General features: G+C 44.7%; 1 protein-coding gene and 1 long non-coding RNA gene across 2 annotated transcripts in view; one reads left to right on the forward strand and one right to left on the reverse strand.

The window, feature by feature from the left end:
- Positions 1 to 12,937, reverse strand: part of LOC135900366 (lysosomal cholesterol signaling protein-like) — a 187,923-nt gene that overhangs the window by 76,219 nt on the left and 98,767 nt on the right. The window lies entirely within an intron of this gene.
- Positions 1 to 12,937, forward strand: part of LOC135900425 (uncharacterized) — a 142,323-nt gene that overhangs the window by 52,521 nt on the left and 76,865 nt on the right. The window lies entirely within an intron of this gene.

Raw genomic sequence — 12,937 nt, forward strand, 5'->3', positions numbered from 1 at the left:
TTTCCCTCTCTCACTCGCTTCCTTGTCACTCCTGCGCATGCGCCACTAGTAGCACCGAGCCACAGATGTTCCGCCTCGGCGCAGTGCCGCGCCTTTCCCGCGCCGCCGTTTGGTATGACGTCACACCACATTCCTCGTCGTTGCGCTCGCCTCCACTCACTTCGCCAGCTGCGTCGCATGCCTGACAATATGTCGGAGGATTGAAAAGGAGAGCTCGCGTGCGCCGCAACCATAGTTGAAGCGGCAGTATGGACGGCGACAATTCTGATAAGTAGCAGGAGGCCTGGAATCGACATCGGAACGAGATGAAGAGGAAACGAATCGCCCAGAAAACAGACGAACAGCGCGCCAAACGACTGGCTAAACGCCGCAACATAGCTAGACAACCAGACTAACCTGGACTTGCAATCAAGATTAACCAAGGCCAACCATGCTATGCATTAGCTTTCGCTACGTATATCCTGGCATAGCCGAGCTAAGCCACTGCCAATTTTTCTTTCGTAAGCGTTGTCTGGTACTATCTCACTGGGCCACCTCCGTTAAAGAAGTTTTTTTTGTGGTTTCCCTGAAATTATCCCTGAAACTGCGTTTACAAACAGCTGTATCGTACGAACTAGTGTACGTGCACAATGAGGGCGTAGTGCAAAACCACGCGTTCCCGTCGCGTCGCCGGCAAACTCGTCAGAAGTATTCGAGAGCGCTTCACTGCGGTGCTTTTCATAGTCCTGTGTTGCTTTGGTTCGGTAAGGCCCATACCTCGTGCAACTCTGCAGTGGCTACGTAATCGTGCCCTCTCTCCCTTACTTTTCGTTTTCCTTCTAGACGAGGAACATTTATGACAGCCGCGCATATTACTACATCGGTGGCTCGAATGAACAAGGAACCCAACGCAGTGTTCCCAGGTCCGACGAGGTGGCGCGGCCCAAAGCTAGAGAAATTGTAGCGCCAATATAGCCAAACACAAAAAGAAACTGCAAGAAAAATGTGTAATCTCGTGACGTGTTAAGAATGGGCGCCCGCATTGTAGCCAAATATACCCATTTATATTTGTCGTTTTATTTGCATATGCAGTTTCGCATTCGGCTACGGCAATCGTTTTTCGCACAACACGTAGTATCAAAATGTCCTTGACGCCGTGATGGTCGACCCTTGACGTCAACAACAGCTACGTGATGCTTGCCACGAAACTCTATGATTCATCTATGATGCTTGCATACTATTTAGAAACTCTATGTTGCATACAGAACGCTTTCTGGTTGGTCTCGGAAACTCTCAAGTTCCAGCGAATCACTGCAATGGGCGAAAAAAATCGACCACGCCGAGAAAGCAACTACCCCCACTCCGCAGGTCTGTCGTCATGAGCGTACAATTCCCCGCTAAAGGCCCCATGGCAAGGACAAATTTAACCACCACTAAACTTTCTCTCAAGCCTAGCTATCACAGTGTTCTTGTTATATGACAGATAGTACTCAATTATCATTTTTAGTTATGTACAACAGGCACGTACACAAATATGATCGTTCCGCTAATATATATTTCTCTATACTTTTTCCAGAGCTATCTCAAAAAACGTTACTATAAATCTTTATTTCGCACTTTCGTTTGATCACTTGTTCTTGGCAGTGTTTTTCCTGCGCTTGTATTTGCGTAAGTTCATTTGATGGGGTGTTTTGTTTGCCAAGGAAAGGAGAGGTGCATCTCACAGGAGTATCTGTGAGATACACCTTATTTCATTTCTCTCTTGCGCGTTTACGCGTCTTTATGGCGAACGGTGGCCATTATTCACATTTAGACTAGTAATTAAAGGTCACCTCCCCCCCCCCCTTCCATTCGCATAGGCAAGGTACCTTGGGTTGCCCCCACCCCGAAAGAAAGTTCTGGGGACGTACCTGATATACAATATCATTAACTACTAACTCTGTTTTTTAGCTGCTGGGAACGCCAAATAATGTTCAGCATCATGCGCCTAGGGTAGCTTAGCGTACTCCCACGCGCTCGCGCTGCTTATTTTCCAATCGCGGTGGGAGCTATATACAATTTCCCTTTTCTGGGCTCGCATTGTGTATTCGTCGATCATACATCATGGCAGTGTTAAATATGGTCAGAAAGCGGTCATCTGGCACGAATTTTTCGCAGCATGCATGCGTCCGAGTTATGCATGCGTCCGAACATTATGCGATATCAACGTATCATGCATTACCAATAAAGGTAAACGCGACTTGAGGTGTGCGGACAGCGCATTTTGGCAAATAAATGGTTGTAGGTCATCGATGAATAAGATGGATAAGACTATTGAACTTGGAAAAATGACATGTGTTTAGCTTTGATCTGAATGCTATATCAACAGCTACGAAAGTCAGTGAGCTACATGAACATTTGAGTGTGCTTTCGAACACGTCTGATGTCACCATACTGTCTTGCACCTTAACAAAGATATGACACTAAATTATGGGATTTTACGTGCCAAAACCATGATCTAATTATGAGGCACGCCATAGTGGGGAACACCGAATTAATTTTGACCACTTGGGATTCTTTCATGTGCAACCAACGCATGGTACACGAGTGTTTCTGCCGATGGTTGCAAGAAGCAGCAGAAACAAAAGATACATTTTTGATGTGCTGAAAATAATGTTATCGAAAAACAGCTCGCACATAGCGACTGTCACGACAAGTGACGCAACACCGAGATGATAAGAGCTATCCGTTGTTACAAGAAAATAAAGCAAATAGAAGTACCTCCGATCGGGTAAATCGCTTCATCGGAGGATGCCTACGCGCCGACTTAACTAAACGACATCAGGGTAGAATAACACCTTGTGCAAATTGTCAGAAGCACGAAGTTTCACTTTGCACTTTCGGTTGAAAGCGTCACTCGTCACTGGCGAATAATAAAAAAGCGAAAACAGCGCTTTTCTGTATTTACTCAGCACGTCGTCCACTATCGGGAAGGGGAAGTCAGAAGGCGCTGAATGGCGGCGTGGTCACGTGTTCAACTATGGCAGCGCCCGTGGAGCGACTCTGTAAAAGGTGTACAGGCAGCAGAAAATACATGTCTAACCTTTGTGATATTATCGGCGCGTTTAGGCGCTTTTGCACATGTGTGCGTTCATACTGTGCGGCACAGCACAGTACGCTTGGGCGTCTTATTCACGAATGCATATACGTTTTTGATTGGAATGGCTGATAGCGCCGAGTGCAATGCCTGCGGTGTCGAAGAAACTATAGACCATCTACTGTGCTACTGCCCATCATTTGAAAATGAAAGACAAGATCTCTGCACAGCTCTCAACTAGTTAGATAGAAAACCGTTCACCTTGAACAAGATCTTGGGACCATGGCCTCGCATATCGCAGCTACAAAAGGCCACAAAAGCGCTGCTGCGATATTTGAAAGATACAGGATTGAGTCAGCGTCTGTAATCAGGACTGAGTGACTGAACGATATCCCCGGTGGGCTTTCTCTTCTTTCTTTAATCTTTCCGTCCCCGTTTCCCTTTCCCCAGTGTAGGGTAGGCAACCGGGCTCAGTCCTGGTTAACCTCCCTACCTTTCATTTATCATTTGCTCTCTCTATCTCATACTGTGAACTTTCTGTCCTCCTTATGTTATACCCCCCTCTTCCCCTTCTTCAGTGCAGGGTAGGCAGCCTGGCTCAGCCTGGTTAACGTTCTTGCCTCTCTCTAAGCTCTCCATCTCTATCCCTCACTTTCATATGCCTTGGAAGTACATTGATTATCATGCTCTATGCGCCCGAGTACAACAATGTTAAGGCTCCCGTTGCGCGTTTAAGTTCCCAACTACATGCTTAAGGCATCTATGAATTATTAAAACATTGACGACGAATTCACTAAGCCTATATACTCTATCCGGCTTTGTGTCTCAGTGCAGTGAAATGTTCTGCCACGTCCATGCCTCATATGACCTTTAAAAGAGCAATGAATTTGGCTAGTTGGTGAATGTTCGTAGTTCTTCCTGAGCTATGTACTTGATGGCGGGGACGGAAACAGAGTCGGTGACAAAGGATGGTGCGCGAACTCGCAACTGGTTTATTCGTACCTCATGACGTGCTGAGAATTGGCGCCCGCATGTTTCCGCATTCTCCTTTTTGTTTCAGTAGGCGGGACAAAACTGTCGAACACATGTTGTGTACCACGTGTCCTCGGTACGACGTCCAACGGTACGAATGTTGACCCGACTGGACTTCAGGACAGTCCGAGCCGAAAATATTGACACCGTGGCCACAACCGTGGAAAAAAAGAGCTATTGGCGCACAGGTGCACTTCTTGAAATGCACCGGCCTGAGGGACCATTTACAGTGCGCATTGCACTCCTTGTGTGCATCTTCAGCCGCACCCGCTGAGCTCCACTCTTTGCCTCTTTTCATCTTTCTATTCCCCCTTTCTCTTATCCCCCAGTATAGGGTAGTAAACAGGACGCTCGTCTTGTCGACCTAATTCCCTTTCCTAATATTGCTTTCGCCATCGTCATCGCTATTTTTCTATCTATCTATCTATCTATCTATCTATCTATCTATCTATCTATCTATCTATCTATCTATCTATCTATCTATCTATCTATCTATCTATCTATCTATCTATCTATCTATCTATCTATCTATCTATCTATCTATCTATCTATCTATCTAATCTCATTATTCTCGCTATTGTGCCTTAGCCAAACCCTAGGTCGTCGGTATAGGTGCATACGAGCTTATTTATCTACCACTTGGCCATGCTAGGCATCCAATCACCCATTTATTCTGAATTAAATTAGCAACATAATTTCCTACAATTGCATAATCATCATCATCATCAGCCTGGTTACGCCCACTGCAGGGCAAAGGCCTCTCCCATACTTCTCCAACAACCCCGGTCATGTACAAATTGTAGCCATGTTGTCCCTGCGAACTTCTCCACCCACCTTCTCACCCACCTATAAACTTCTCATCCACCCACCTAACTTTCTGCCGCCCCCTGCTACGCTTCTCTTCCCTTGGAATCCATTCCGTAACCCTTAATGACCATCGGTTATCTTCCCTCCTCATTGCATGTCCTGCCCATGCCCATTTCTTTTCTTTTTTTATTTCAACTAAGATGTCATTAACTCGCGTTTGTTCCCTCACCTAATCTGCTCTTTTGTTATCCCTTAACGTTACACCCATCATTCTTCTTTCCATAGCTCGTTGCGTCGTCCTCAATTTAAGTAGAACTCTTTTCGTAAGCCTCCAGGTTTCTGCCCCGTAGGTGAGTACTGGTAAGACACAGCTATTATACACTTTTCTCTTGAGGGATAATGGCAAACTGCTGTTCATGATCTCAGAATGCCTGCCAAACGTACCCCAGCCCATTCTTATTCTTCTGTTTATTTCCGTCTCATGATCTGGATCCGCGGTCACTACCTGCCCTAAGTAGATGTATTCCCTTACCACTTCCAGTGCCTCGCTACCTATCGTAAACTGCTGTTTTCTTCCGAGACTGTTAAACATTACTTTAGTTTTCTGCAGATTAATTTTCAGACCCATCCTTCTGCTTTGCCCCTCCAGGTCAGTGAGCATGCATTGCAATTGGTCTCCTGAGTTACTAAGCAAGGCAATATCATGAGTGAATCGCAAGTTGCTAAGGTATTCTCCATCAACTTTGATTCCCAATTCTTCCCACGCCAGGTCTCTGAATACCTCCTGTAAACACGCTGTGAAAAGCATTGGCGAGATCGTATCTTCCTGTCTGACACCTTTCTTTATTTGGATTTTGTTGCTTTCTTTATGGAGGACTACGGTGGCTGTGGAGCCGCTATAGATGTCTTTCAGTATTTTTACTTACGGCTCATCTACACCCTGATTCCGTAATGCCTCCATAACTGCTGCGGTTTCGACTGAATCAAACGCTTTTTCGTAATCAATGAAAGCTATATATAAGGGTTGGTTATATTCCGCACATTTCTCTATCACGTGATTGATAGTGTGAATATGGTCTATTGTTGAGTAGCCTTTACGGAATCCTGCCTGGTCCTTTGGTTGACAGAAGTCTAAGGTGTTCCTGATTCTATTTGCGATTACCTTAGTAAATACTTTGTAGGCAACGGACAGTAAGCTGATTGGTCTATAATTTTTCAAGTCTTTGGCGTCCCCTTTCTTATCGATTAGGATTATGTTAGCGTTCTTCCAAGATTCCGGTACGCTCAAGGTCATGAGGCATTGTGTATATAGGGTGGCCAGTCTTTTTAGGACAATGTTCCCACCATCCTTCAACAAATCTGCGGTTACTTGATCCTCCCCAGCTGCCTTCCCCCTTTGCATAGCTCCCAAGGCGTTCTTTACTTCTTCTGGCGTTACTTGTGGGATTTCAAGTTCCTCTAGACATCTCGGCATTAATGGATTCCAGTGGAAGTGTCGATGAGAATAAAAATCACAGATTACAGTTAGCAATTGTTTATTGGTTACTGCTGCCCAAGTTCTTTACCTTAGTAAATACCTTAGTAAATACCTTAGTAAATACTTTGTAGGCAACGGGCAGTAAGCTGATTGGTCTATAATTTTTCAAGTCTTCGGCGTCCCCTTTCTTATCGATTAGGATTATGTTAGCGTACTTCCAAGATTCCGGTACGCTCAAGGTCATGAGGCATTGTGTATATAGGGTGGCCAGTCTTTTTAGGACAATGTTCCCACCATCCTTCAACAAATCTGCGGTTACTTGATCCTCCCCAGCTGCCTTCCCCCTTTGCATAGCTCCCAAGGCGTTCTTTACTTCTTCTGGCGTTACTTGTGGGATTTCAAGTTCCTCTAGACATCTCGGCATTAATGGATTCCAGTGGAAGTGTCGATGAGATTACAGATTACAGTTAGCAATTGTTTATTGGTTACTGCTGCCCAAGTTCTTTGTGGTAACTACGAGAATATGTACATTACAATAACGAGTTCAAGCTTCATCCCTTTGTACTGACAAACTTCTTCTCGAGAAAGCCCCAAGGCAGACACTGGTAGAATATACTTCAATGCTTTCCAATTCGCTTTGGCTACGTTTCCTATGATTTCCCCTGTGATCCTTCGATTACGATAGCCGCTTCGTGCTTCGTTAAACAATGCGTGCTCGTGTATTGCGTACTGATGATTGCACCCTGGGTCAGTATAATGTAGCGATTCCTTTCTCTCGATTACGTTGCTTTCTTATCATCCACCTCTCATGGTCGGCCGACTTTCGTGAGAACGTAGACGAAGTGCCGTTAGGGACCACCGTCGAACTGCGAAAAGGGAAAGAATTGCAATATAATCGCTACAGTACCCTGGCACCGATCATTCCCCCCCCCCCCCCCCCCCCATTACGGCCCGCTTTCTCTTCGTCTTCGTTTTTTTTTTTTTTCTTGCATCAATGTGCTCCAGACGACATGAACCGCCGCCAGCAGACGGCATTCATAATAACATTGCCCAGGTCAGCCGCACTCCTTCCGGCGACGTTACCAAGTCACAGCCTCGTGGGCATTCGCCTTAGACGTACTAGGTTACCCGTTCGACGCTAAAGCCTCCGTCGTTCACGTATGGAAACCCAACTACCGCGATACTTTCCCGAGTGTAGGAGCAACAAATTCGGGCAGCTGAGGCGGCCAGTTTCGGATCGACGCAGAAGTAATGAACTTTAGTCGGTCGGGCCAGCTGGGACCCATTCCACTTCAGTGACGAGCTGTGTCGGCGAAAGGCTGCAGCGCTCTGTCCGCATCAAACGGACTTGGGAATGGCTATGGCGAATGTGTGCGGTGGTGGCAAGCAAGCCAGATCTATTCATTCGAGTTTTAAACTTCTCTTAATGTTTTATATGTTTTCAACGCGAGCTTAGATTCCTTGTGGGATACTTTGCGAAAAAAGAACTTTATGCGGACGCAGCTTATTGTCCTGGGATTCAGAAAGAAGCCCTAGATCGAGTTCACCTTTCTTTCTTTTTTTATTTTTAGTCAAACCCGCTTGAAGCGCAGATGTTATTATCAAGCAATCGTTGTACCGAAATGTACAATATTTTTTTATTATTTTCTTCTTTCTTGCTCTTAAATAGAAAGTTACCGTTATTGCGTGTTTTTTCAACGTATTTCATTTTTTTTAGACCTGCCAACTGCTGAGTGAAAATTGGCTGAGACGTCAAAATTCGAAAAATGCCAGCAGACATACTTATGTCTGCTGGCATTGTCTGCTGCATTGTCTGGCTTATGTCTGCTGTCCTCCAGTTCTGGAGGCATTTTACTGCGACGATGATGTTGGTAAATGTGATAGGTGTGATGACGTGTTTAAAAATAGCCCAGCTCAACCATGAGGAGTGGTACAGCAGCAGGCTCTTGTAACAAACACTGCCCATCTTATAAATAGAGAGAACCCTGAAGTTAGTGGCATATGCTCACTCTGGAAGATTGCCTCAAGAACCAGTTAATTTGAAACAAAATAGCTAAAAAGATATGTAAAATAACTGAAACAATATTGACGAGTAGGCACCTTAGAATAACGAGAAAGGGGAAAGGTATTGATTTTACGAAAATAAAGCATTAAGTGAAAAAATAAATGCAAAACAAATTCCATTTCGGTGGAAATAAAAGCAAACTTAAAACGTCTGTGCGTTGACTGCGCCAGAAAATATTGGATGGTAGCTCAAAGCAGGCCTTCCCGCCGTTGTGCCCGAGAGTCCAGGCGCCCAAGGAAAGCAAATTCATAACAGTTAGGTCTATAATCCGAGAAGGCGGAGCGGTGTTTCACGCCGTCTGCGCCACCATCGTCGCGTTGTCCTCGCTAACAGCGCATGCGCGGCTCGCACGAAGGGGGTTAGAATCCCTCCAGAGACGTGGAGTGCCCCGTTTGGCTGCAAAAACGACAAAGCGGAGTGGACGTACCGTCGACGATACGATCAGTCGCTTCTGCGGCGGAACAAGAGCAGCTTTTGCCTTCTGCAGCCAGCATCACCATTGTATGCACGCACACTGTATACTATAAGCAAACTAGCGTTTCAGCTGAGCTGCTTTGTGTATGCACTGGTCTGAGCATAACGCACAGTAAAACTGGCTGCCGACTAACGCCTCCGGTCCCCGTCGGTCTCATCTCGTGCACGAACGAGGGGCGACGCCCGCAACGCCACTGGCGGTGTTCATCGCGGCAACGTTGTGAGGCGCCTGGTAGCTGGAAGTGCGCTGTTCCTGCTGCATAGCAGGAAATACCTAGCGTTCGGCGTAGAGCCAGCAGGTCGATGCATCGCCCTTCGAATGAAACTGCCGACATTGTGTTTGCTGTCGTTCTTTTTTTTGTTGCTGTTATCGTCGTCGTTGTTTGTTTGTTTGTTTGTTTGTTTGTTTGTTTGTTTGTTTGTTCGTTCGTTTGCTTGTTTGTTTGTTTTTTGTTTGTTCGCTTGTTTGTTTGTTTGTTTGTTTGTTTGTTTGTTTGTTTGTTTGTTTGTTTGTTTGTTTGTTTGTTTGTTTGTTTGTTTGTTTGTTTGTTTGTTTGTTTGTTTGTTTGTTTGTTTGTTTGTTTGTTTGTTTGTTTGTCTGTCTGTTTGTTTGTTTGTTTGTTTGTTTGTTTGTTTGTTTGTTTGTTTGTTTGTTTGTTTGTTTGTTTGTTTGTTTGTTTGTTTGTTTGTTTGTTTGTTTGTTTGTTTGTTTGTTTGTTTGTTTGTTTGTTTGTTAACTGTGACGGTATGGAAAGTTTGGCTACTTAAGAGGGGGCAATCCCAGAATCATAGCTAAAGAGAAACAAAAGAACTCTAAATGAGGAAGCAGTTTAGATAGAAACCATCAAAACATTTCACAATGAAATGGCGCAAAATTAGGCTCACCAGCTGCGGTATACCCACTGTTTATGGCATGAGACCCAGGCCGTGCCAACCGCATTCCGATGGCAGCGGAATGCAAAACACTCGTCTACCATGTATTTGATTCACGTTAAATATCCGCAGCTGGCCAAAATTATTCCGGGGCGCCCCATTGAGGCCTCCTCATAATCAGACCCTGGTTCTGGCACGTAAAACTCCAGAATTTGTTCAATTTCATTTGAAAATAGGTTTACACTTCATAATAATGACTTGATATAGAGTCTAGACCTATACACGCCATGTTTCTTTTTTGTTCATGTGTGTGTTTTTTTAATGCTGGCCTCATAAGTCATCGCAGCAGAGCGCGATGAAAACAGTCTTAGGGAGCGCAAGCCTGCAAAAAAATGGCTTTTACCATTTTTTGCAGCTGTGGGCGGGTGCATGAGATCTTTGTCCCTCTCACCACTTTCTTTTTATCCTTCTGCCACTTATTCCCTCGTTCCCCAGTATAGGTATAGCAAACCGGTTTTTTCTGTTCAGTTTCCCGCTCCTTCCTCCGATCATTCTGTTTCTCTCTCGCCATTAAGGTGCAAATGCACCTCACTTACTTCTGCTATGCAGAAAAATGACACCAAAGTCCACAAAATGTTGGGAAAGTTGATGACACGAGACGCTCATTATAACGCACGTTACCTTCTGATAGAAAAAAACTTCACGAACCATTATGATACTCCCTAATGTGAAAGTTGAGCGCAGCTTTATACTTGTTTTCATTTCGCGATATATTGGCTGACGCGGAAACTCTGAGTCGTGCGGCACGTTACAAACGTGTGGCCCGATTGCTTCACTGATCTGGGTACGTATTCTGCGACGATCACTTTCGGCGATGCTATCTATACTATCCCTCGGCACAGGCACGTACCCAGGATTTTTTTTCGGGGGGGGCCCACCACCTCCATCATCATCATCATCGTCGTCATCATCATCATCATCAGCCTGTTTTATGTCCACTGCAGGACGAAGACCTCTCCCTGCAATCTCCAATTACCCCTGTCCTGCGTCAACCGATTCCAACTAGCGCCCGCGAATTTCCTAATTTCATCGCTCCACCTTGTGTTTTGTCGTCCTCGATTGCGTTTCTCTTCTCTTGGTACCCATTCTGTAACCCTAATGGTCCTACCTTTATCTAACCGGCGCATTACATGACCTGCCCAGCTACATTTTTTCCTCTTGATGTCAATTAGAATATCGTCTATAGCCGTTCGATCTCTGATCCAAACTACTCTCTTTCTCTCTTAACGTTATGCCTAGCAATCTTCGTTCGATCGCTCTTTGCGTGGTCCTTAAGTTGCTCTCAAGTCTCTGCCCCATATGCACTGGCAAAATGCACTGGGAAATGCACTGGCAAATGCATTGGCACTGGACATATTGAACTGGCAAAATGCACTGATTGCACACCTTACTTTTCAATAATAATGGTAAGCTTCCAGTCAGGAGCTGGAAATGTATGTCGTATGCTATCCAACCTATTTTTATTCTTCTGTGAATTTCCTTCTCATGATCAGGGTTCCCTGTGATTAATTGACCTAGGTAAACGTACTCCTTCACAGTCTCTAGTGGCCGGCTGGCCATCCTGATCTCTTGTTCCTTTGCCCGGCTATTTCTCATTATCTTCATCTTCTGCATAATAATATTCAACCCCACTTTTACACTCTCTCTGTTAAGGTCTCCAATCATTTGTTGTAACTCGTCTGCATTGTTGTTGAATAGAACAATGTCATCGGCAAACCGAAGGTTGCTCAGATATTTGCTGTCGATCCTTACTCCTAAGCCTTCCTAGTTTAATAGCTTGAATTCTTCTAAGCACGCAGAAAATAGCTTTGGAAAAATTGTGTCTCCCTGTCTGACCCCTTTCTCTATAGGTATCTCCCTGCTTTTCTTGTGTAGAATTAAGGTAGCTGTAGAACCTCGTAGATATTCTAACGTGAAAGACGAGTCAGTAAGACGAGAAACTATTTACAGATTATATTTACAACAACGGTTGCAGCGCTGACCGGTTAGATTCACAGCGCGAGCCCAGTTCGTTCTTCCTACTCTTTTCTGGAGTGATGGCGCCTACGCGCCTCGTTCAAACAAACAGATACCTCACGCATGTAGCAATATTTTCCTAGCTTTTTACTTAAGCGTTCTGTACTAATTGATTACGTAGTCCCTCTACGATTGCTGGTATCTCTACTGAATCAAATGCCTTTTCGTAATCTATATAAGCCACATAGAGATGCTTATTGTACTCTGCAGATTTCGCGATAACCTGGTTGATGACATGGATGTGATCCATTGTAAAGTATCTCTTCCTGAAGCCAGCCTGTTCCCTTGGTTGACAAAATCCAGTGTTAACCTTATTCTATTGGAGATTATTTTGGTAAATATTTTATATAATACTGGGAGCAAGGGAATGGTCCCATAATTGTTCAATTCTTTAACGTCTCCTTTTTTTGTGGATTAGCATAATGTCTGCATTCTTCCACTTTTCTGGGACCCTTGCAGTCGATAGACACTTCGTATAAAGAGCCGCCAGTTTTCCAAGCATTATGTCTCCTCCATCTTTGACTAAATCGACTGTTATTGAGGCTGCACTTCGCAGCCCGGACATGGATGAACAATTCTGGGCTGTCCAGCAGGCTCACGATGTGGCCGTGAGGCTTGGCCTTCCGGTCCCGCCGTGGCAGCGGCGCGCTTAGTGATTAATTATCACTACTTGCAGGACCAAATAACGTTTTCCTTCCTTCCTTCCTTCCACCTTATCCTGCCGCTCTTCATCGTTTCATGTCTTGCAGGGCCCTTCTGACCTCATCGCTAGTTATAGGAGAGTTTCTGTATCCTGTTCATTACTCTTTCTAAGTGAACTATCGTGACTCCTCTGGGTACTGTATACAGGTCAGCTTAGAATTTTTCCGCCACTTTTACTATATCTTCGAGATTGCTGATGATATTATCCTTCTTATCTTTTAGTGCAAACATCATGGTTTGTCCTATTCCAGGTTTCTTTTTTACTAATTTCAGGCTGCGTTCATTTTTTACGGCTTCTTCAGTCTTTCTCATGTTATAGTTTCGAATATCAGTTATTTTCGCCTTGTTGATCAGTTTTGACAGTTCCGCGAATTGC

This window comes from Dermacentor albipictus, chromosome 1, assembly GCF_038994185.2.
Source record: "Dermacentor albipictus isolate Rhodes 1998 colony chromosome 1, USDA_Dalb.pri_finalv2, whole genome shotgun sequence".
Taxonomy (NCBI): Eukaryota; Metazoa; Arthropoda; class Arachnida; order Ixodida; family Ixodidae; genus Dermacentor; species Dermacentor albipictus.